The sequence below is a fragment of the Lissotriton vulgaris genome, chromosome 9 (assembly GCF_964263255.1).
Source record: "Lissotriton vulgaris chromosome 9, aLisVul1.2, whole genome shotgun sequence".
Taxonomy (NCBI): domain Eukaryota; kingdom Metazoa; phylum Chordata; class Amphibia; order Caudata; family Salamandridae; genus Lissotriton; species Lissotriton vulgaris.
Window position 1 is genome coordinate 499105200 of NC_141697.1, and position 23463 is coordinate 499128662.

The window sequence follows — 23463 nt, forward strand, 5'->3', positions numbered from 1 at the left end:
TGATAAAGTAGTTGTCGATGGTACCTTTAGCGGCTCCAGCCGCGGCCAAAGAAGATTTGCTCCTAGTTTCCCTGGTACACATTGTTTCTTTCTTTGAATGGGATTTACGGGCAGGGGGGGTGGGCCCGGTCTCTACCGTCCTCGAACGGCCTCAAACGGCCCGCTCTTTGCCCCGAGCTCCGTCCCGCTGCGCGAGACGGATATGCTGGTTTTATCCTCCCAGGCGAGGGGGCGTTGCCGCTGCGGGAAGAGGCTGCAGGTGTGGAAGATCGCCTGGCAGTCCCGCAGCGGTGTGGGCGGAGTGGGCGGGTCCGGGGTCCAGCAGCAGCCGATGAGCGGGTGCCGCGACCGGGGAACAGAGGAACACAATCCAACGCAGTTCCTGCACACGACGAATAGCCCAGTCAGGTCAGCAACAGCCCCAAACTCTGAGTAGCACCCGCGCTGCGGGTGCTGCGAAAGTGTATGCGGTAGCCAGGCTGGGGGGGCGATGCCGCTGCGGGAAGAGGCTGCAGGTGTGGAAGATCGCCTCGCAGTCCCGCAGCGGTGTGGGCGGATCCGGGGTCCAGCAGCAGCCGAGGAGCGGGTGCCGCGACCGGGGAACAGAGGAATACAATCCAACGCAGTTCCTGCACACGACGAAGAGCCCAGTCAGGTCAGCAACAGCCCCAAACTCTGAGTAGAGTGGTGGGGGGTGGTACTGAAATGGGCCGCAGCCGAAGATCTCTTCCGGCAGGAAGAAGCTCGTGGCATGCGACGGCAACCTATCTCGCTAGAATGGGCAATGCTCCTTCATGAGTTTAAACGCATACACTCGGCAGGCGTGGAAAGCCCACATGACACCCACACAGAATCGGGATCCAACATACATTAGCCCACCCACACTCTACGCTCCCTTGCTCCAGCGCGTCCCTCCAGGTCACCCTCAAAGGATCACACGGTTGCCAATAGCTGACCGCAATGCTCGCAGTTAGTGTGTCGACATGGAGTTACTATTCCCTTACCCCCGCCTGATGCGCCCCAAAAACCCCTCCCCGATCCCACACTTCCCGAGTTATGCATCCCCCCGTTTAGTTCAGAACCTGGATTGACATTGAGTATTACCCACTACGGGGCACAATGGACTATCGACTATCATATGGGTGAAGGTAACAACAACCGACCCAACAACATCATCCACGGTATCTCCCAACATATCTGCTGGAGACAGTAGAGCTACAGCACCCCCACTGCTGGACATTAGCTCTATACCGCGCAATGTTGACATCAATTGTAATATAGCAGCACTTAAGTATGATTATTGTATGACATGTATGAATCTAAAATCCAATAAAAAGGTAATTGCTAATAAAGCAGTGTTGTGAGATCACATTTTAAGCGCAATATCAAAGTATGGTGCAAAATTAGCATGTTTTATGAAATAATAGTGTAGTGCGAGAGGGCTATAAAACTGAGTCAGTTATTAGTGGAATGGTTGACGGGGTGGACTGGTGTGCCAGGTCAGAAAAACTGATCTACCAGGCTTTGGGATGCCCTCAGAAACACTAAGATTTTGGGTCGGTGGTGGTGTATAATGGGCTGGCAGACAATTCATGATTGAGCTGCGGGCACTAATGTGGATTTTTTTTGTTTGCATCGCTAACTTATGTACTGAACTTGGAACAGACTGAACTGAATGTAGTACCAATAACAATGAAATTGGTTTATCAAAAAAACTGATTTTGTGATAAGTTCTTTTGTAATTGTATTCACATGCGGACTCACTTGATCTACTTACAACATCTAGTTAGTAAGCCAATACAGAAATCCTAAAGAAGGCTGCTAGTAACATACTTAAAGGAAAATATGTCAAATACCTGGATGTGTAGATAAACTGGACAGACCCACTTGGAGCAAATAGTGGAGTCAAAACAATCTGAATAGTTAACGGAATACATGGTCATAAGAAGGCTGAATTGATGAAACATCATAGATTGTTTTTAATGTAATCATCATGATCATCAATTTTACTGTAACATCAGTTCCACAAGCACCAGGCTTTGATGAACAACCAAAGCTTCAGCAGCACATAGCTTGCCAAATCCGGAGCTACATAGAAGACATCTCTGTCTGTAAGCAGTTTGACTGGCAGAAGAACGTGCCAACAGGTGAAGTCTGTGAAAAACTTTACATATATAAACTACTATATGAAGTTCAATTCATACTACATTTATGGCATGTGAATTGGGAATGTAAGACTCACTGCATATTTCACAGCTGCTCCTCAATATCCATTAGTGAGAATAAATACAACACATCACTTACAGGCACGTGCACATAAGTTCATGTCTTGGCACACAGAGTCGCGTGAAAAAGTATGCTTATACAGGCCTCGAAAAATCTATTTGCCCACTCCCTATGTCCAGTCAGATTTTATCAGGTTGAGCTATTTTTAGGACCTACTGGTCCCTTCTGGCAGTGTACTTGGGCAGGAAAGAAACAGGTGTTCTGTTCGTTCAGAAAGTGAATGAGCAATAAAGATGCCTTTAAATGTTGTTTTTCTCTCGACACATTTGCTATCTGTTCAAGGACAGAAGTCAAATGTCAGTTTGCCTTTTTACTAATTGCTGCTTACCTTATCCTGGAAAATGATGTTCACTTTTCTTTCTCTTACTACCAAAGGATTTTGTAAAGTACGCTGCCTGACAATAGTGAAACAAAAGGCTGTAGGATGTCAGTTTTTTTCTAACACCACAGTTACATAGCTTTTAAATAAATAGTAAAAATATTTCAAAATCAGTTATGAATAAACCACATTTTTAACAATTCAGAAGTGTGATGCTAGCAAAGATTTAACTACGGGCAAAACAAATCAGAACACTTTACATGGTGATGTGCAAAAACAAATATTTGCAGGAACTCAATTTCCAAATACTGTTTGCACACTATAAAGTTTATCAGTAAAACCGCATGTCACTTAAAAATGCTGCAGATATTTCAATGGAAAAATGTGCTGACTGTGTGCTACTACTTCATGCTTGTATTGCATATTTATTAAAATTGAAAGTTCTTAAACATGATTTGAGAAACATTCTTGCCTCCTTCCTGATGGCAATGCTGTTAATGAACTAAGAGGCAAGTCTGGGGGCATGTGTATCCTTTATATGGCTGGATTTGTATCTATACTACTATTATAAAGAGAGAACTTGCACGTTTTGGCCAGGTGAACTCGGGAACCACAGCGCCAATCTACACACCCCATACATCTATGAAAATGTTAGGGTGTGTAGATGGACATAGGCTATATAAAAAAAAATTTAAGTAAATTAAAAAATTAAATTTGTAAACAAAGTAGTCCCCTGAAAGTAGCGCCGGCCGGGACCTAGCGCTGGCCGTGACGCGATGCGACGACGTGCGTGATGACGACGTATTGGAGCGGCGGACATGGAGCTGTGGTGAAGTGAGGAGCGTGGGCGCGTCATGGCGAAGAGGAGCGGAGCGGCAGCTCAGGTAATGTAAACCTTGAAATCAGGGCGGGAGGGAGTCCGAGCGGGAGGGAGTCGGGGCGGGAGGGGAGCGGGTGTGCACAGAGGTGGGGGCGGGAGGGGGTCGGGCGGGAGCGGGTGTACTGCCCCCAGCCCCTTTCTGCCCCAGGCAACGCTGGGGCGGGCTGCTAGTTTTATATATGAAGCAAAAGTATAGTCTACTAAATAAAAAAAAAGCTTTAACTAACATGCTTGACGGTGCCATAATATGTGATAATAAAGAAAATGGTGGCTCAGTGAATTAAAACATTTGCCTAAAATCACAAAATTTGCTACCAGATTATTAGGGGTCAAGAGCAGTTTGGTCGAGTAGATTATTTAAGCCAATAGACCTGCAGGTCTGGAAAACGTTTTTTGATTTTCTGAGCCATCAGAAAGGCGTGCTGTCTACACGCTTCCCACCTGAACAAAACTAATTAAGCTAAGCTATAAATACTCTGTTGCAAAATCTGGATGCAATTTCCACCACATGTACTAACTAAGCCATACATTTTTTGAAACAGGGTCTACTGGATTGAACCTAAAACAAGCCAGAACGTTTGTAAAGTTTTCCAAAAACGTCCGGTGATTGCCGTTTTCTAGAGTTTGTAGAATGCTTCCAAAAATACAATTAACAACATACTAAATTGCCAACGTTTTCTCACTCCTTGTATTCTACAAAAAGTAAAAGTGGAATTAAGAAACTATAGAACTTTTTTTATATGTTTTTCTACCACTACAACTAAAAACAACGACCTCAAATCTATTGATAGCGAGGTTTTTTTTGTCCACAGTTAATTTGGGTGCCAACACTAATAATTTCAATGGCTTTGCATGGTTTGTAAATCTTACTCGACATTCAACGATTTGATTTGTAAACCAAAATAATATTTTTGCCTAACCATTTGTGCCATAGTGTGTATTTGTATAGTGCAAACTGTGACAAGATGTATCCAGAGCGCTTGTTTATTATTGGAAAAAAATGTTACGTTACAATTTATCATCGAGCACAGAAATAGGTGTAGAGCAGTGCTAAATAGGAACCAAATAAGTTTTTTTAAATATTACTTTTGATGCTATGCAACAAAAAAAAATTACGTTAAAGAGGTGAGGCTTATATTCTTCGGACGAGTATATACCAAATTGTGAATAAGGCAAAACAATGTATTTGTTGTTTTGGCTTTCCCCACTTTCTGTATTTCCAATAGGGTACATGTTTTGTGGTTTATATGGTCCATGTCTCTTGAGATGATCAGGAAGTTATGCATGCAAGACGACTGCTACAGTTTAATGGCTTTGTAGTCCACGCAGCGTCCCTCTTCTGCACAGACCTGGCATACATTTAACAATAAGGTCTGATTATTACTTCATAAAATATGAATATGACTTAAGAGTTGATATTTGCCAGAAAAGCTCAGAACATACTGTGAATAAAAAGATTTAAAATACCTGAAAGTTATACTAATTCTTCATGTGACAAAGATCACAACTAGGCATGTGTGCCTAATAGCGTCAGGAAAAGGGATTTATTCCTTTGTCACTAGTTTGCACAAATGCATTCAAATTTGAGACACTGCTCAGTGAAAAGCAAGTTAAATACTTTTAACCAAGCCTTACCCCTTTGCATTTGGGCAGCTGGAATACACTAAACGATTTACTGCACCATCAGGGCACTTACACGCCATATCCAATACAAAACCTACATGCACAATTGACTTCAATCTTGTGGAATTTTTGCCATGGTGCAACAAATTTAAATGAACGTCAAATTTCATAAATAATGCATCTCTTATGAAGGCTGTTTATAAACTCTCTTGGCAGTACTACACAAGCAGCAAAAGAAAAGTCTTGAAAAATCATGAAACCAAAATCCACAGATCTGGCGAGCAAATTGGACAGACCAAAGAGACTATGAGCTTTGCTCTTTATAGTGCAGGAGCGAGTCCCACTATCTACCAACTTAAGAAGAATGCTCGTTCTTGCAATTGCGTGTCTACAAAAACATAGCCTAAGATGGAAACATTGTTGAAGATTCAGTGCTTAATAATGGCCCTATGAAATGACTGTCACACAGCAAACTAAGCTGCATACTTGATAATGTTCAGGCCACTGCTTCAATCAACTTGTCTTCCTCCCAAAGCTCATTAAGAAGCTGCCACTCTTCCAGTTTTCCTAACTCAACTATTATTACGAGTTGTAATTGCATTTATACATTATTTTCTACCTCTGACAAAGTGGTGAAGCTCTTGGTGGCGAGTAGCAAAAGGAACAAAGCTTAGTCGTAGTTGGGTAGAACAGTAGTTGTTATTTGATTATAATTTCTGAGAGCACAAGAATAAGCATTCACTGCCATGTTTGTGAACAGAAGTAGATTAGAAGGGTATTGGGCTAAGACATTAATGAATAAACGGAGAGATGTGCTCATGGTCATGGTCATTTGATGAGTAGACAGAATGACAGGAGCTTGAAATATAGCTGTGGGAGTACCGTGGAGATCTGGAGGTAGTGGAAGGAGTGAGACAGGACAATAATGCCCTTCAAATTTTGAATAGTGGCGAATAGGCTGATTGGTAGTTTACAAACTGAGACAATTTGGCAAGTCTGGATCACTGGACAAGCTAGAACTCACAAGGCCACTTTGTAGGCTTGAGGTGTGGGAGATTCACATTGTCCTTTCCCCCCTCCACGGCCTCAGAATAAAGACATGCTAGTTCTGCCTTAATCACAGCAAGGGTGGCCTTTCTCTATTTCTTGTAAGAAAAATGCCAAGAAGTGGCTAGATGATGCTGAAGATGTCTCTGTGATTGTCTGAGTTGCTGCAGCAAGTCACAGCGACAGAAGTATGCTGCATTCTATCAGCAAACATCTCCAACTCAGTTACAGTACAGTATAGTGTAGTAGGTGGTGAGAGATAGTAAATCAAGTGTTAAGGAAGGCTGAAGGAGACATGATTAGCCAATCGTGCTCTGAGAGGAAGAACTTTATTGCTGGATTTGTTTGTTAGTTGAAGTTAAATTATGTCTAAATCACAAGCAGCAAACGCAACTGTTAGAATTGTAATTCCTCAGTGTCCTTATTGTGGGATTTACACTTTCACTGAGGACCTTGCTATGAGTTTATCTCCTAAACAGGACCCAAGAATTAAAAAAATATGTAAGGAATAGCCTCACACACCACCCAGAGTGTCACTTCTTTGTTGGCCACCCACACTCGCCAAAGAAGTCTAGTGATGGGTGAGCTCTCTGACATCACCGAGAGCGTTTCTATAAAAGAGTTAGGAAAAGGAGCCATGAGAAATAAATGCAAATCTCAAAAACCTTACCTAGGAATTGCTCCTTTTAATTATGAGAGCAGTGGGATCATTAAAAAATTAATGGAATGCATGCAACATAATTTTGCACCAGCATCTGCTAGGTCAACATGTTTCAGTCTTCCAATTAACCCAAGAAAGGGGGTGTCTGGCTTTCGTCAGGACCATGATCCCTAGTATTCCTCTGCCGAGTTCCATGCCCTTCTCTTCAAGCCAGCACCCATTCTGTATGAACAACCAATAGAAACAGTCTAAAAGTAAACAATTGTTTCACTTATTTTTTTATTAATATGGATGTAAGGTCTTAAGATGTAAAGAAATAAGAGTAAGTGAAGTTTGAAAAGCATATGAATCCATAGTTGGCACACCATAACATGATGCATCGATCCTTCAATATAGCATTTCACGAATATTTTTGGGTCAATTCACAGCGAAATGTTCTGTGCAATTCGCAACTTCTATAAAAGAGAAACCATGGATTTAATATACACAAACTCAAAGCTATGTTTTATTGTCTCCAAATCTTATTCATATCACATGAAAGGCCGACAACCTCATTTGAAGTTAACTGTCATTGCTGACAATACTACACAGCACATGCTCCAGCTTCCCTATGCTGAGAACAAGTGGCATTCTGGTGCAAATGCAGGATGAAAACAAAGAGAAATATATGTAAGCTCAAAGGCATTTCAAACAAAACAAAATCTCAGAACGCTAACACAGCGATAAAGATCCTTTCTAGTCGAAACTATCTAATAACGTATCTATATGGCAGCACATTACCTCAATAAAATTGAGATTCAAAGCTGGGCATATCGGTCTATTTATCTTGAAAACTGGATTGTGACTAACGACAAACAATACTTAGAAAAAGGATTCACCAGCAAATTACTTTTGTTCCAAATACTTAACAACTATTAGGGGGAAACTAGCTCAGCGAGAGATAGAGTGGTTTTCTTAAAAACTCAAACTAAGATTTATCAAGATGAAGCCATGTCCTGGCTCAAAATCAAAACATGCAATATGTCAATAACAACCAGCCGAAGGGTCCCCAAACACAGTACAAAAGAGTGTTAATCAAAAACGAAACTGTTTTGAAAATGTAGAAATTAGTCGAAGTACAGCAAAGAAGGAACAGATGGATGCCCCTTGGAGGACCGAGCTAGAAGGTGGCGTGCTGCGCGCTGTCAGTGCCGCCCCTCCCCCGCCTGGCAGGGACACCGGGTTACGTCATGCAGCCTAAGCACGGCTGATGCTCATGTCTGTGACATGCATTGGCTCTGGAGTACGTAGGGAAAATGGGTGCACTGTCAAAACCGGCCTGTCTATAGGGATAATGAGTGGCCCACTGCATAACATACAGGTGCAGCCAGCAGTACGTACGCGTGACCCCAGGCCTGATCACACTCCCTACATAATTGTATACCCACCCACAGAGTTTAGGTAAACAAACACTGACGTACACCCGCCCCCTCCTTACAACAGCGGGGCTCTGTAAACAAACAGGGGTTACAGTGCCCACATGCTCCCTATGTGCCTCCACGCGGGGCCTCGTTTACTTATATCAACACAGGGTCCATTATTAGGGTGGACCTGGCGATGGTGCACACCATGTACACCCCAGGTATCTCTGCAGAACAAATGAGGTACAACCCGGCACACCCCCCCTCCCCTGGGTCGAGGACTTGTCAGGCGCCCCTAGCTCGGCCTCATTACGTAATGGTCCTTTATTTACATGGTGCACGCAGAAAGAAAAACTCAATGGAGGGGGCGGAGTACAATGCAACTGGGTTACATCACCAACACCGGAGGGGGTCAGAACCGCTTGCGCCCCTTCTCCTTTAAAGGTGGGAGCAACACAATTCCTCCTGCGAACGGTGCTTCGCGCAGCCGCCTGGACTCGGCCGCCGCAGTAGCCTCCACCCCAGGCCGCAATGCGTAGCTTTCAGCGGCACCATTGCTTACCCGAGGATCCTGGCGGTGCGGGCGGGCTCGGGTGGGGTGCGGGCCCGGGGGCGGCCTCACTGCATCAGGCGGAGGCGGCGCGGCTCCAGATGCGGCGAGAGCTCATCACGGTCACCCACGCCTGCAGCCCGAGGTGGAAGAGAGGCGACGTGCGGAGCCGGCGGGGGTGGGTGAAGGGAATATACCGGCGGGCAGAGCCGGACCCGTTGGGCTCGCGCTGCTCGGCTCCTTCCTCCTCCTCTTCCTCGTCTAATCCTCCTCCTCCCCCCTCCTCCAATCCGCTCCAACCCGGCAACGGACCGTGCGCCGAACGCGAGACGTGCACAGTGCCCGGATGTACGTAGGAAGAGGGGAGGCGGCGAAGCTCATTCACCCTGTGTCAGGAGAGGCGAGCCTTCGCAGGCCTGCACTTCATTCACCCCGAGGGCCTCGCAGGCAGGGCAGCTAGTGTCAGACATTTCAAGCCCTCACAGGTAGGGGAGCTCGTTTAAGACGAGTCCGTTCAGGAAGGCGCTTATTGTACGGAGCATGAAAGAACATGGAGGTTCAACTTCGGACATTTTGCCACCAAAATATAGACTTTCCGAAAGTGAATAGCAAAAAAGGCTCGTTTTGCTGCCTGAAAACTTGTCGTGCTGCCGGAAAAAAAGCCCACTACCCTTCGCAGAGCGAGAACACCACAAAGAGACAACGGTGGAAAAATCCGCCAAATCGCTTTCTGGGTCACTAAGCATTGATAGCAGGCGTGTTGTTATTTTGTGGAGAGGTCACAGAGTTGCTTGTAGAGGTGAGTCTCCATCTTCTTTTGAATTGATGGAAGATTGGAACATTCGGATGTCATTGGGAAGTTATTCCACTTGAAAGTATGTTTTTACCTTTAGTGTACGTTTCTAATCCAGTTTAAGCGTATTCTGGCGCCTGGGGTGGTTCGTTTCTGATCGTATATTATTTTCCTTACGGCACAAGTCCTAAAAAAAAAATATCATGGGACTAATTATCATATTCAATTCACAAATGGCACACTGTTAAAACATAAATAAAAATGTCATGAGCAATGCCGATAGCTCTAACTTTAACAATGCCGAGACCATTGCATTGTAAATGCTTGTTTTTATAAATAATGTATTTTATCTATCAGCTTGGAAACAGCTAAAAGTGACAATATGTTTTAAACAGACATGTGGAACATGTGCATTACATTTTTAAACTGCTTTTTAGTTGGCAAATAAAATGTGATGCATGTCTTGTTTAAACAATAAACTTGCTGTTAAGGCTCATTTGTTTCAGGCTGGCGTTCCTTATCTCCAAAGCACAAAGTGCTTCACGTTTGCAGTTCGTTAAACAATAGAAAAACCAGTCCCGGCAAGTCCTTTGTTCCTCAGCTAAGAGATTAAAACATAACCCCGTACCGAGCCATTCCCAAAAAGAAAAGGAGATGCAGCAAGTGGAATGGCAATTTACAAAATATCACCACAATAAAACAAGAGCTTTCCTACATGGATAAGAGGGAAACAAATACAGTTCTAGTGGGTACTTTCCATACTTACTTTCCAGGCCCATAACTCCTGAGAAAGTGTAGAAAAAATGTGGCGTGTACTGGTTTCTTTATATCAGGTTCCGCTTCGGTAGCATATAAGGCTCCATACAAGCGAATGCAGCTGAAGAATTTAATATAATTGTAGACCAATAAGGAGCCCACAATGTGCGCAGCCAAGTCTCCAGCAGCAACTGATTCGACTGACAAGCACATGCATTTAAAACATTACAGGTAAGTGCACGAGAAACAGCATACACATCAGCACAATCCAACAGTGAATGAAGTTACGACCGTTCTCGAGAGCTCCGCCATAAAACGTGGTAGAACTCAAGAGTGGCACACATATACCTTAAAGGTACAGTACAACAACAAGTCAGTGAAGAATATTACTTTAATGAATGAAGCCCTGCAGCTGCCGCCATCTTTGGAGAGCCAGATAGCATTTTCTGTAGAGGATGTTCACGTATTCTGGTCTATTCTACATGGTACTTGTAAAGCAAATATCTACCTGCAGACATCCTGCTCTATTACAAACAGAGGAGCACAAAACAGTGGAAAACTCCGGCCTCAAGGCAGGAAGGAATACCAGAACATTTTGGGCAAAATATTAAATATAAACCCAATTAAGAATATACCTGTTAGACCTGGCACCACTGGCGTGGGTCTCCCTTCCATTTTTTGCTGTTGCCTCCTTTTTTTTGTTATTTGTCTTGCTGGCCTAGATGCTTGGGCACTTTGCCACTGCTATTCAGTGCCAAAGTGCACGTGCTCCCTATTGTAAAGTGCATTGGATTAGTGACTTAATGATTGGTTTATTTGATTTACTTTGAAGACCCTAGTACAGTGCACCATGTGTGCCCAGGGCCTGTAAATCAAATGCTGCTGGTGGGCTTGCAGCACTAGTTGTGCCACCCACAGAAGCAGCTTGTAAAATGTAACTCTGGCCTACTATTGCTGAGCCTGTGTGCAGCCTGGGGCTGCCATGTCAACTTGGCAAGTGCACCCACTTGCCAGTCCCTAAACCTAGGGTTATTCTCGATGCCCCAAATAGCTCCTGTAGCATTTTTAATAGTTTGAATAGCCTTATTAGCCCAGACTGCACCAAGAATGATTCCCCCCCCTCCCAGGAACTCTGTGAGAACCTAGCCAGGTTCTTTCAGGATAAAATCAACCTGATCATTGATGATCTGGGGGTGGGGGGGAGCAGCAACAAACCTTAGCAGGGAGGAGATAAGTCCCTCGTGGAGTTCGCGCAGCTGTCTGCAGAGGAGTTCAAGGGAGTGGCCTTTGGTATTACATCTGGGTCTCAGCTTGATCCGATTCCACATTAAAAATCTGGAAGGAGTTCCAGGCGGAGCTCTTCCCCACGCTCCGGCTGGTATACAACCAGTTGCTTACTACTGGAGTGGTTCCACCTCAGTGGAAACAAGCGGTGGTGACCCCTCTACTGAAAAAGCCCACCCTTGATCCTGAATGCCTTATAAACTTTAGGCCTATCTTGTGTCTACCTTATCCAGCAAAAATTGTAGAGCAGGTGGTAGCAGACACTCTCTCTAGACACCTAGAACAGCATAAGCTCCTGGAGGACGTCCAGTTTGGCTTTCGGCCAGCCCATGGCACCGAGACGGCCTTGGTGACCATGCTGGATGAGCTTCGTTGGCGGGCAGACAGGGGACAGGCAGGGGTTTGGATCCTGCTTGACCTGTCTGCCGCCTTCAATAGGGTGAACCATGGAATTTTGCTGGACAGGCTGAGAGAGGTGGGGGTTGCAGGTGGTGCCCTTGGGTGGTTTGAGTCTTTCCTTCTGGACAGAGAACAAGCTGTGTCCCTCCCTCCCTTTCAATCTGCCTTCTCCACCATCTCACATGGCGTTCCACAAGGCTCAGCAGTCAGCCCGATATTATTTATCATCTACGTGAAGCCTTCAATTGCAGTCATCAAACAATATAAGATCAAAATTGTTAACTACGCTGATGATACGCAGTTGATTCTCTCCTTGGAGAGGGATGAGTCAAACTCCTTGGAAGTATTTCATAACTGCCTGCGAGATACAGCGGGTTGGCTGAGCCAACTCTTTGCAATTTAACACAGGAAAGACAGAGGTGTTGTATTGCCCACGGTCTAGGGTCCAATCTCTTCTACCCAATAATTTATGGCCTGCAGATTTTTCTCCATTGGTGCAGCCTGCGAAGGTAGTGGGGAACCTGGGTGTGATGTTCAACAGCGACCTTACTTTGGAGGAGCAGGTCTCAAAGATAGTAGCTGGCTGACCGGCCATTATTTGCCTCCTGAGGAAAATCCTTCCTCTGTTACCGCCCCTTGCTCGGGTAGAGGTGGTGCGTTGTACCGTGCTCAGTAGGTTAGACTATTGTAACTCCCTGCTGTTGGAGTCTCCAAGCTATCTCATGGATAGACTCCAGAGAATTTAGTCTGCATCTTGTGGTAAAATCGATTACCTATACTTAATTTGCTATCAATAATCAATAAGAATAACTCAGAAAAATAAGAGGCAAAATCCGGGATATTGAGGTAAACTCAAAAGGGTTTTATTCCTGTAAAAGGAATTGGGTTATTGGCTCGAGCCAAGGTGGCATAACCATTCCATCACCACACAGGGTTCAGGAAGGGAAGACAGACAACATATTGTTTACAGAAACACATATATATAGTCAATGCATTACAATGTATGAGCATATAGTAGGCGTAACAGCTGGAAAAGTAGAGATAAAACATGGAAACGTCATTAAACGTCATTAAAAAGGCGGTATAATAGGCGTGCATGAAGGCGTGTACTAGAAACGTCATTAATCATGAGGTCACAAAATGGGTGGATACATAAGAGAATCTTGCAATGTCAGCAGAAATTCATAGCAAAGATGCGCGCGCAGCAGATTGACGTGACTCTGACGTGTAACTGGAGGGTGAAGGGGACTTGACACTTAGCACTACAAATGTAGACATAAGTGTAGACATAAGTCTGGGATGTCAGATCAACCTAACCCCAAATCGTATCTGGTATCGTATGTTTAAGGAACAGTAGTGTCTGGAAGGAAGGTCTCTCGGGCAGAGACTACTCTATACTGTCTATACTGTCTGCGTGTATATGCGTCTACGTGTTGGCATGCAGGGTGAGGGGGCATGGACCTACCATGGCAACGGAGTCTATGAATTACTTGCACGGAGACAGAAGAACCGGGCCCTCTGCTCCTGCAGCTGGGAGGATGTTTACTTAACTACGAGACAGGAATGTGTTTTTCGAGGAGTGGAGCAGATAATTCGAAGGTTGAAGACGGTCTTGGCAGGCAGAGGTTAGGCTATGCGCCGGAGCCGCGCAAGGAAGTAAGGTGGGGGCCACTGGCACAGAGGTGGCCTGGGCTGAGGCCCTCGGAGTCAGAAAGCAGAAGAGAACTCGAAAAAACTCAATGGCATATTCTGGGCCTACTTCGCCAGAGCTGAAAAAACGTGTAAAGTGTACCACAAAAAGACGGTGGCACGACATATATAGGAACTGAATATTCAATCCGTTCATGGCGGATCTGAAAGAGGACGAGTTAAAGATGGACGCAAATGTATTTGCGTCTTCGTAGCTGGCACAGGAGGGAGATAACATGCACTGCAAGCTAGTACATGGAGACGGTGGGGTACTCGCTGGGGAACACTACTCGATCAAAAATTATATTTCCTCATTCCCTCCTTGTTCCCCACGGACCCTTCATGATACATCGATTCTCATTAATTGATCGACTTGTTCACTTAACATCATTTGCTCTTCTTTCTTTAGGTGCTTTGAATGAGAACTTGAACGTGGGACACATGAAGTGGCACACAGGCCGCAAATTGCCGGTCCACATTGGATACACAGGCAACAACTGAATACTACAAGAAAACCAATACCTAGGAGGGATAGGATCTTCCACCCCCAGGCAGACAACGTTGTCCAGAACCAACCGGACCAAGTCCAGGTGCCTGGAGTCTGATGAATTAAACTTGCAATCTTATGGAGACGTGTAATAGCTTTGTACACGGTTGGCGCGTTATTAGGGATGAAAATACAGCAGCTTGACCCGATGACCTTACAAGCTCCACCCCTATCTGCCAAGATGACGTCAATAACAAGACGATTTTGAAGAACAACAACCCGCATAGCGGACTGCTCCTCCGTTAAGTTACCTAGAGCTGAAGCGGTCTCAAACACCACTGCTTCGAGGGTTCTGGTTAATCTACGGATAAGTTTACTATTTGAAACAGTACCTAGGTAGGGGAAGAAACCTTTATTGAAATCAGTATATTGTTCCCATGTAGTTTCTTTATAATTGACAAGCGGGAGATCTCTCTTGTATCTATGCTTAACCAAATTGGTGTTTCTATGATAGTCGGGAGGGGCTAGAAAAACAGGTGGCAGAAGGAATGCAATATAACAAGTGCCATCCCAGTCTAAAGGCAAACGGACATATGCGGTATGACCACAAACAAAATAGGAATGACGTAGAGCCCTAAACGTGGATCTACCATGATCAGTAAATTCAACTACAGTGGTACATTTACTATGACCTAAGTGTACAGAACCATTCTTGCGAACACATAGTTCACCAGTAACAGGCAATACTGCCATAGCAGGTAGAACAGGAGCAGCTTCGGATTCGACAGATAAAATCATGAAAGTGACTGTGTAATTTCCTAACCCATATACTTCGTTTTCTAGATCAGTTCCAGTATCAACGGGGAGTCCCTCCTCGTCAGGGTAGCATACCTTAAGCAAGACTAAGTTCAGGTCACCCCAAACCCAGTTACCTTCATAAATAGCAGCAGTAGAAACTAGGGAATTGAGCATTTTAAACCATGCACCACATGTGCCATTGTGAGTGAACGGGTACGGAAAAAGGGGCAAAACACCCTTGTTTTCTTGGTAAGGAGGGAGCCGACCACATATCCAACAATTAGTAGCATTGGTAGCCTGATGGGAGTGATGTAACATACTAATGAAAGTGTTGTTGCGCAGCGCAAGTCTATATGATAATTCATGAGGCGGTAAGTCACTAAAAGAATGTTCAGTAGTAACATTATAAGCAGCACGCTTGAATATAGGGTAGTATATATGCAGTAGAATACCAGCAGTGATAATCAGTAAACATAGAAAAAACATAACAAGTAGTGTCACTATACAGCGACTACGAAGTGATTTGCAATACGCCTTTTTCTTATGTTGTCTTTGTCTATCTGTCTCTCTATCTCGATCTAGGGGATACATGTCAGAAACTAATTTAACCGATTCACCTAGGGGAGGACTTAAACAATTAAACTGTCTGACTTGCTAGATCGTAACTTTTGTCTGTAAATTTCTGAAGCAGTTTTCTCAACCAAAGGGAGTTTCGTATCAGTTTGTGGAGGAGGGCAGGGCTTAGTGTCCAAGTCCGAAGGAAGTCCAAAGTATTTTTTAATATGGCTGGAATGCAGCCATCCCTTCCTGCCCTCTATCTTAACCGCGGTCCTCGTTGTCAGCAAAACCAACTTCGGCGATTGCCAGCGGGGCTCCAGTGGACTCTTCCGATCAAAATTCCTCACGTATACGAAATCGCCAGGCACCACTTCATGGGGCTTCGTCTCAGTATTGTCGGGAAAGGCTGCAGCTACCTGTGAACGACAAGATTGTAGTGCAGACATCAAGGAGGCAAGGTAATCTGTCAGCATAAGACAATCAACATCAGTTATTTTACGCGGGATGGGCGTCCCCCACATATTCGGTGGCCTACCGAAGACCACTTCATACGGGGATAGTCCAGAACGGGAATGGGCCACCATCCTCATATAGAAGAGGGCGACCGGCAAGGCAACTATCCAGTCTATACCTTTATCTCTACAGATCTTGGAAAGTCGGATTTTCAATGTTTGATTATGACGCTCCACGAGACCTGCTGCCTCGGGATGCCGGACACAATGGAACTTCCACTGGTAACCTAACAGAAGTGTAATGTGTTTCACAAGTTCGGATGAGAATGGCTGACCATTATCTGAGTACACGATACGGGGCAAACCATACCGCGGGAAGTATTCACGAACCAACTGCTTGGCAGTGGTCGGAGCAGTGTAGTCGGGAACTGGGTATGCCTCTATCCATCGGGAAAGAGCACACACGACTACGAGAACATACTTGAATCCTCGACACCGTTCCATCTGGATATAATCCATCTGGAGGACTTCAAAAGGGTGATCGGGAGGCTGGAATCCACCTTGCTCTACGGGGATGCTTTTACCTGGATTGAACTGACCACAAATCATGCAAGTACGTACTTTCTGTTTGGCTGCTGCCCGTAAGTTTTTATTGGACCATATGTGTTGAATACTGTCTAGCATTGCTTTCTCACCAAGGTGTGCAGGACTATGTATTGTATTAATGATGACTTGTACCATAGAATCGGGGAGAAACCATGTAGATTTTCCTTTCGTCATCCATCCCTGGTCTGTTTGGACCCCTCCTAGTCTAGTCCATTCCTTAATTTCATCTGGTGTTGCATGTGACTGTATATCGATCACATCATGTGCGGGATCCCTAACTGTCATGCAGTGTGCTGGTACCTCTATTTGTGTCTGATCAGTTACATGAGTTCGGTTCTGAGCAGTTTGCTTTGCTGTTCGGTCTGCCAGGTCGTTACCCTGGGAAATGACATCAGTAATCTTAGTGTGTGCCTTGCATTTCATGATAGAGATTGCAGTAGGTAGATGTATTGCATCTAACAGAGCTTGAATGAGGGGACCATGCTGGATGTTGGCACCGTGAGAAGTTAAGTAACCTCTCTCTCGCCAGAGGACTCCAAAGTCGTGAACGACTCCGAATGCATAACGTGAATCAGTATATATGTTAACTCTCTTATTCCTGGCTTGTATACATGCTTGTGTCAGAGCAATAAGCTCTGCTGCTTGGGCTGACAAAGTGTCAATACAATTGGTTTCAATGACTTCCGTATCTGTCGTGACGGCGTAAGCTGCCACTAATTCACCTGTCTTTGTTCTCATACATGAACCATCCACATAAAGTGTCAGGTCTGGATCTGGTAACGGAACATCTGTCAAGTCTTGTCTGGGTTTTGTTGTGATAGTAATAACTTCAATGCAATCATGTGCCAATGGATCTACTCCATTTACCGGCAATAACGTGGCAGGATTCAATGTGCTGCAGCGTCTGATTTCAATGTGTGGCTGAAACAATGTCAATTCATAACCTGTCAGTCTTGCTATGGTTAGGTGTTGGGTCTGAGTTCGATTCAAGAGGACTTCTACAGAATGTGGAACCTGTACTGTCAATGGATGTCCTAACACAATAGAATCACTCTGTCTGATTGCTAAAGCTGTAGCTGCAACTGATTTCAAACATGCTGGAAGGGCTTGTGCGACTGGGTCTAATGTACTGGAAAAATAAGCACAAGGCTTATGTGAACCTGCTTGTTCCTGGGTGAGGACTGACAATGCAGTACCTTCACGTTCTGTAACAAAAAGTGTAAAAGGCTTACCGTAACATGGTGTTGCTAAAACAGGTGCTTGACATAAGGCTTTCTTTAAGTCCTCAAAAGCTTGTGTATGCTCCTGAGTCCAGGGGAGGACAGACGAAGTCGCTGCCTCCTGTGTTGTTAACTGGATGAGTGGCTTTGCTAGAAATGCATATTGGGGAATCCATTGTCTACAGTACGAGGTGAGGCCTATAAAGGCCCGTACCTCCTTTTGTGTTCTGGGTGGTGACATGTTTACAATTAACTGAATGCGATCAGGTGTGAGCTGTCTCCCCACTTTGGACAGCAAGTGACCCAGGTACACAACTTGCTGAACACAGAATTGTAGCTTCGAAGGAGACACCTTGTGTCCCTTGTCAGCCAGGAAATTCAAAACAATCAGAGACGCATTTTCACATTCGGGTTCGCTTCGAGCGGTGATCAGCAGATCATCGACATACTGAAGCAGAGCAGTGTGAACTGGCATGTGGATACTGTCTAGTTGTTTTTTCAATGCTTGGCTATAGATGCTGGGGCTTTCTGTGAATCCTTGAGGTGCACGGGCAAATTTAAAAGATCGTCCATTTAAACTGAATCCGAACAAATATTGGCTTTCCGGATCAATAGGGACACTGAAGAAAGCATTCTTGAGATCGATTACAGTAAAGAACGCTGCTTCGGAATCAATGGCTGTCAGTAACGAGGAGATATCTGGGACCACAGGATACTGTGGTACAATGCATTTGTTCAATTCGCGCAGATCAATAACCAATCGATAAACAGGTGGGGAATTTTGGTCAGTACGTTTGAGAACAGGAATGATAGGGGAATTACACACATTAGAGTCGGTTTCCACGACCACACCTTGTGCGATTAGCTCGTCAATGATTCCCAGTAAAGCCACTACAGCATCTGGAGGTAACTTGTATTGTCGAATTCGTGGTAGTACCACTCCTGCTTTAAGTGTGACTCGATACGGGGTAATGTGCATGCAACCTACATCAGTGGGGCCCCGCGCCCACAGGTGGGCAGGGACGTTCTGTAATCGGGGATCCATGTCTCTCAATACATAATGGCCTTTGAAATCTCGCAAAAATAATCGTACTCCCTCGGGAGAACAACAAATAATAGCTCCTAGAGCTTTCAGTGTTTTAATGCCCAATAGATTTTCTGGACAGGATTTCGTGAGCAATAAGTCTGTAGTCCGTGTCAGAGGACCTACTGCAAGAGGGAGGGGTTGTGATACTTCGTTGATAATCGGTTTTCCTGAAAATCCGAGGGACACGTTCTGTGAGCCTGAGAGGGGTGCCCCTGGTACCTCACTGTGACTTATCGTGGTTCTGCTTGCCCCTGTGTCAATGAGAAACTTTCTGTCTTTCCCTAAAACTTGACTATGTATATAAGGACCATTCTGATCTACAGGAACTTCAATAAGGGGCAAGCGGAATTCACTCTCTAGGCTGTCTCATGTGTATCGTTGGTAATCAGGGTAATCGTTCTGTGCATACTGATACATTTGCTGTGTCGTGGTTTGCGTTGCAGCAATGGGCTGTTGCTGTGGTATCGCTACTGTCTGTGAAGGAGCTGGCATGGGTGCGATCTGCTGTGTATTCTGGGGTACTTGTTGTGAAGTCTGATCTTGTCTAGGAGGACGCGGTCTCTCTTTTGTTTTGCCCGTGGCAATATTATGCTTCAAAACTGCACACTCGTTTATATAATGACCTGGCTGCTTGCAATAATTACATACACCTTTTACGGGAACTGACGAATTACTAGATTGGTTCGCACCCTTCTTCTGACCATCAGCAGGAACTGACTGAGCAACTAACATTTTCATTTTCGTATCTTTCATACGTCTCTGTTCATGTTCTTGTTCTTCTCTAAGTCTATTCTGGTGATACTGTAACATTTGTAACATTTGCGAAGGAGTATTAGCTTGCCAAGTGCTTTCTACTTTCAGTACTCTATTCTTAACCTGGGGTAGGGAATTCTCGACTAATTTCGTTACAAAAAGATGTGGATATGACTCGCTACTTGCTTTCAGACCACTGTTAATACCAAAACATTTCTCAAATCGTGTATAAAAATCACTAGTGTCTTCATCAGGTTTCTGTTTGCATGCTGAAATTGCACCCCAATCTTCCTTTTTCGTACTCAATAAACGTGGCAACACTTGTACTAATAAACCTGGTAACACTTTAACTTTGTCTCCAAGCCCTAGGCCTGGCACTCGGGTATTTTCTTCATCTTGTAATGCAGCCCAATCAATCTTTGCATCACCCACCTCCCACTCTTTTTCTTTGAGTTTCTCGTATATTCCTGGAGGTAGTAACACTTTCAGTATTTTCATGAGGTCGGGATAAGTGTAATCGCCCATTAATAACATATCCTTTATTTCGCGGTGAAAACCTGCAGGGTCTTTATCGTGACTGGGTACTAATTTCTTCATTTCCAATAATTCCATTTTAGTTACAGGAGTATACACAAACACGCGTCTAAGCGTGTGGTCTGCGTTCTGTACGGGGTGTACTTCTCGCAACGGATTCTGTCTATCCATGTAATACATGGTCTTTCGTTCCATAACGGGTGCTGCGTTAATCTGTGGACATAAGAATGTACTATACTTGTGGCGGTGTTCTAAAATTGCTTTAATCAGGTCAGTACTTAGACCTTTCCATCTGTTCGTGACCAGTTCTATTAGTATATCACGCAGGGGACCTGGATCGGAATGCTGGCTTTTATATAACAAGAGCAGATGTTGTATCATGTACATACCAGCTAAACGCTGCTCACTCGGTGTCAAGTTCAGGAACGTATGCGCTAACACGTCATCACCATATTTCTCAGAGTTGTCAGCCCATTGCACGGCTGACCTGGCTAATTCTTGTTCATCCATAGAGTCAAGTGCATGATACCCCATGCGCTCTTGAAGTACTCGGTCGGTGGCTTGGAATAAGTGTTCGGGTGTTTTAGGATTACACATGGCTTCCTGATATATTCTTTTACATTCCGGGCGCACTGGGCGCATCGAATTATTAAACGGTCTACCCTTACCTACATACGCGACCATTTCTCTGACTGGCAACTGTGCTTGTGCTAGTGTCTCTGGTTCTTCCTCTGCCTCCTCCTCTGTGGATTCATGTTTATCTGCATCTGCTTCTAGTGCAGCCTGTCTTTTCTCGTGCATCTTAGTTATTGAAGTTCTGATTCTTCGGTACATGTTCTCTATACTGGCTTCTTTGTCATGCTGTCCATCGGCTATATGCCGGCCCCACTTGTGGAGTGCTTTCAAATCTTCCGGGTTCGCACCCGGCCTATCTGCTTCTCGAATAAAACAGTTTATAAGAAACCGTAATAGCTTGGCTTTAGTATCCACTTTCTGATGATCCATGGCCTCTTTAATGCTTTCAGGCCCTACTCCTGTCTGTACAAACTTATATATTCGATCCATATGTTCTGTCATTTCAGGTAGTGACATTAGGAAGTTCGTGACTCGTCGTAAACGTACTGATGCAAGTAACATGTCTACATCATTCTTTTTACCAGGTACAGGATCATATCTACAATCTGCAAGGCGATCTCCATAAAATGTAATATCTGTTCTAGGTGTACGCTGTTGCGCTATTTCTCTAAGACTCAGGCGATGGTTTGGTGGCGGAGTCTGGTAACCAGCCCCTCCGGACGCGCCTCCTGAGGCACCGGTTCCGAAAGGGTTAGTCGGATCTGTATCAAGGGAAGTAGGAGGAGGATTCTGGGGAGGAGTAGCTTGTGGGGGAGGAAGAGCATAAGGGTTCAGACCGTTAGGCACAGGCCCTGGCGCAGGCAAGGGGGCAGGTAATGGGGTGTTAACATAGGTAGGAGCAACATCATCTAAGTAGGAAGAAAGGAAAACGTCCTTTGCTGTCCTCGGGTGCGTTTTAATCGGGAGCAATGGGGGTGGTAGGTCCTTCGGTAATTCTGGAGAGGCCTTTGGCAGGCCTTTGGACAGGATGGGGAACATGCCATTCATAAGTGTATTTCGCTGTCTGTCTACTTGTTCTAATTTTACTCTGATACCTTCCTCAGCTAATGCGTTTTCTCGGACCTTGTCGGGTTCTTCCTTACTCTTTTCTTCTAGTCTGTGAGCTTTTTCTGTACGCCTATGCGATTCTTTACGCCATAACTCGATGGCATCTTTCTGTGACTGTCTGGCTTTCTTTTTCCATAATGCTTCTTCTACTCTCATGATGCAATCTGCATCCCATGTCCCTGCAGTGGGCCATCTCTGATTCTCGGACAGTTCTTTAGTATAATCCACCCATAAATCGAGAAATAAAACAGCATCTAAGCCGTGTTTATGGTACATAAAGTACCCTGGAGTGTCCCTAGGTGGAATGGGAACGGCTTCTTCTAGAACCCCTTTGCGGGTTTTTATTTGTCTTAGTTTGGAGAACAACGGCATTCTGAAATCTGGCTACTTGATTCTTAATCAGATATGAACACACTATACATAAGACACGTCTAAGCACAACAATGAAAATCGAACATTCACTCATACCACGACATTTGAATGACACATTAAAACATTTCAAGAACGAACCACATTAATTGAGTACAATGACGTGTAACAGGATGTACCGCTAAACGGCACAGATACACCCTGTGCGGGTGCAAAACTAGATATACTGCTAAACAGTATAGATACACTGCTAAACAGTGCAGACCAGGCTCGTGCACCCGAACCTGTCTTGACCGGCACAAACTAATGCGCACGTCAGGATGCGTCCCTAGCAACGGTACTCACCAGGAAGCACGGAAACAGAAGGCCTCGGAAACTCTGGACTGGACTCGACGCGGACTGGATTCGGGCTCGGACTCGACGCAGATACTTCGGAAACTTCGGAATCTGGTGGGCCTCTGTATACCTCGGATCTTGCTCTCTCAGCTAGGCTCGGGTTGGGATCCTCCGCACTCCTCACCGCCTCGTCTGGGTGTCGATCGCAGCCTCAGTCACCTCCGTTGGCCTGAGGGAGATACAGGAAATCCTGCGGATACGCGTAGTTGTCCGTCCGGCTGTGGCAGGGGGCTAGGCCTGCAACGCACCACCGGCGCGTGGGGTGGGGGAGGGGTCCCTGTTCGGGCGCCAAAACTGTGGTAAAATCGATTACCTATACTTAATTTGCTATCAATAATCAATAAGAATAACTCAGAAAAATAAGAGGCAAAATCCGGGATATTGAGGTAAACTCAAAAGGGTTTTATTCCTGTAAAAGGAATTGGGTTATTGGCTCGAGCCAAGGTGGCATAACCATTCCATCACCACACAGGGTTCAGGAAGGGAAGACAGACAACATATTGTTTACAGAAACACATATATATAGTCAATGCATTACAATGTATGAGCATATAGTAGGCGTAACAGCTGGAAAAGTAGAGATAAAACATGGAAACGTCATTAAACGTCATTAAAAAGGCGGTATAATAGGCGTGCATGAAGGCGTGTACTAGAAACGTCATTAATCATGAGGTCACAAAATGGGTGGATACATAAGAGAATCTTGCAATGTCAGCAGAAATTCATAGCAAAGATGCGCGCGCAGCAGATTGACGTGACTCTGACGTGTAACTGGAGGGTGAAGGGGACTTGACACTTAGCACTACAAATGTAGACATAAGTGTAGACATAAG

General features: G+C 44.8%; 1 protein-coding gene across 3 annotated transcripts in view; it reads right to left on the bottom strand.

Moving 5' to 3' along the window:
* Positions 1 to 9025, bottom strand: part of PPM1A (protein phosphatase, Mg2+/Mn2+ dependent 1A) — a 463370-nt gene extending 454345 nt beyond the window's left edge. For all 3 annotated transcript variants that reach the window (XM_086937957.1, XM_086937955.1, XM_086937956.1), the window contains exon 1: positions 8779 to 9025. The gene's annotated coding sequence lies outside the window, so the exon portion shown is untranslated. The remainder of the gene's footprint in view (positions 1 to 8778) is intronic.
* Between the last annotated feature and the right edge of the window lie 14438 nt (positions 9026 to 23463).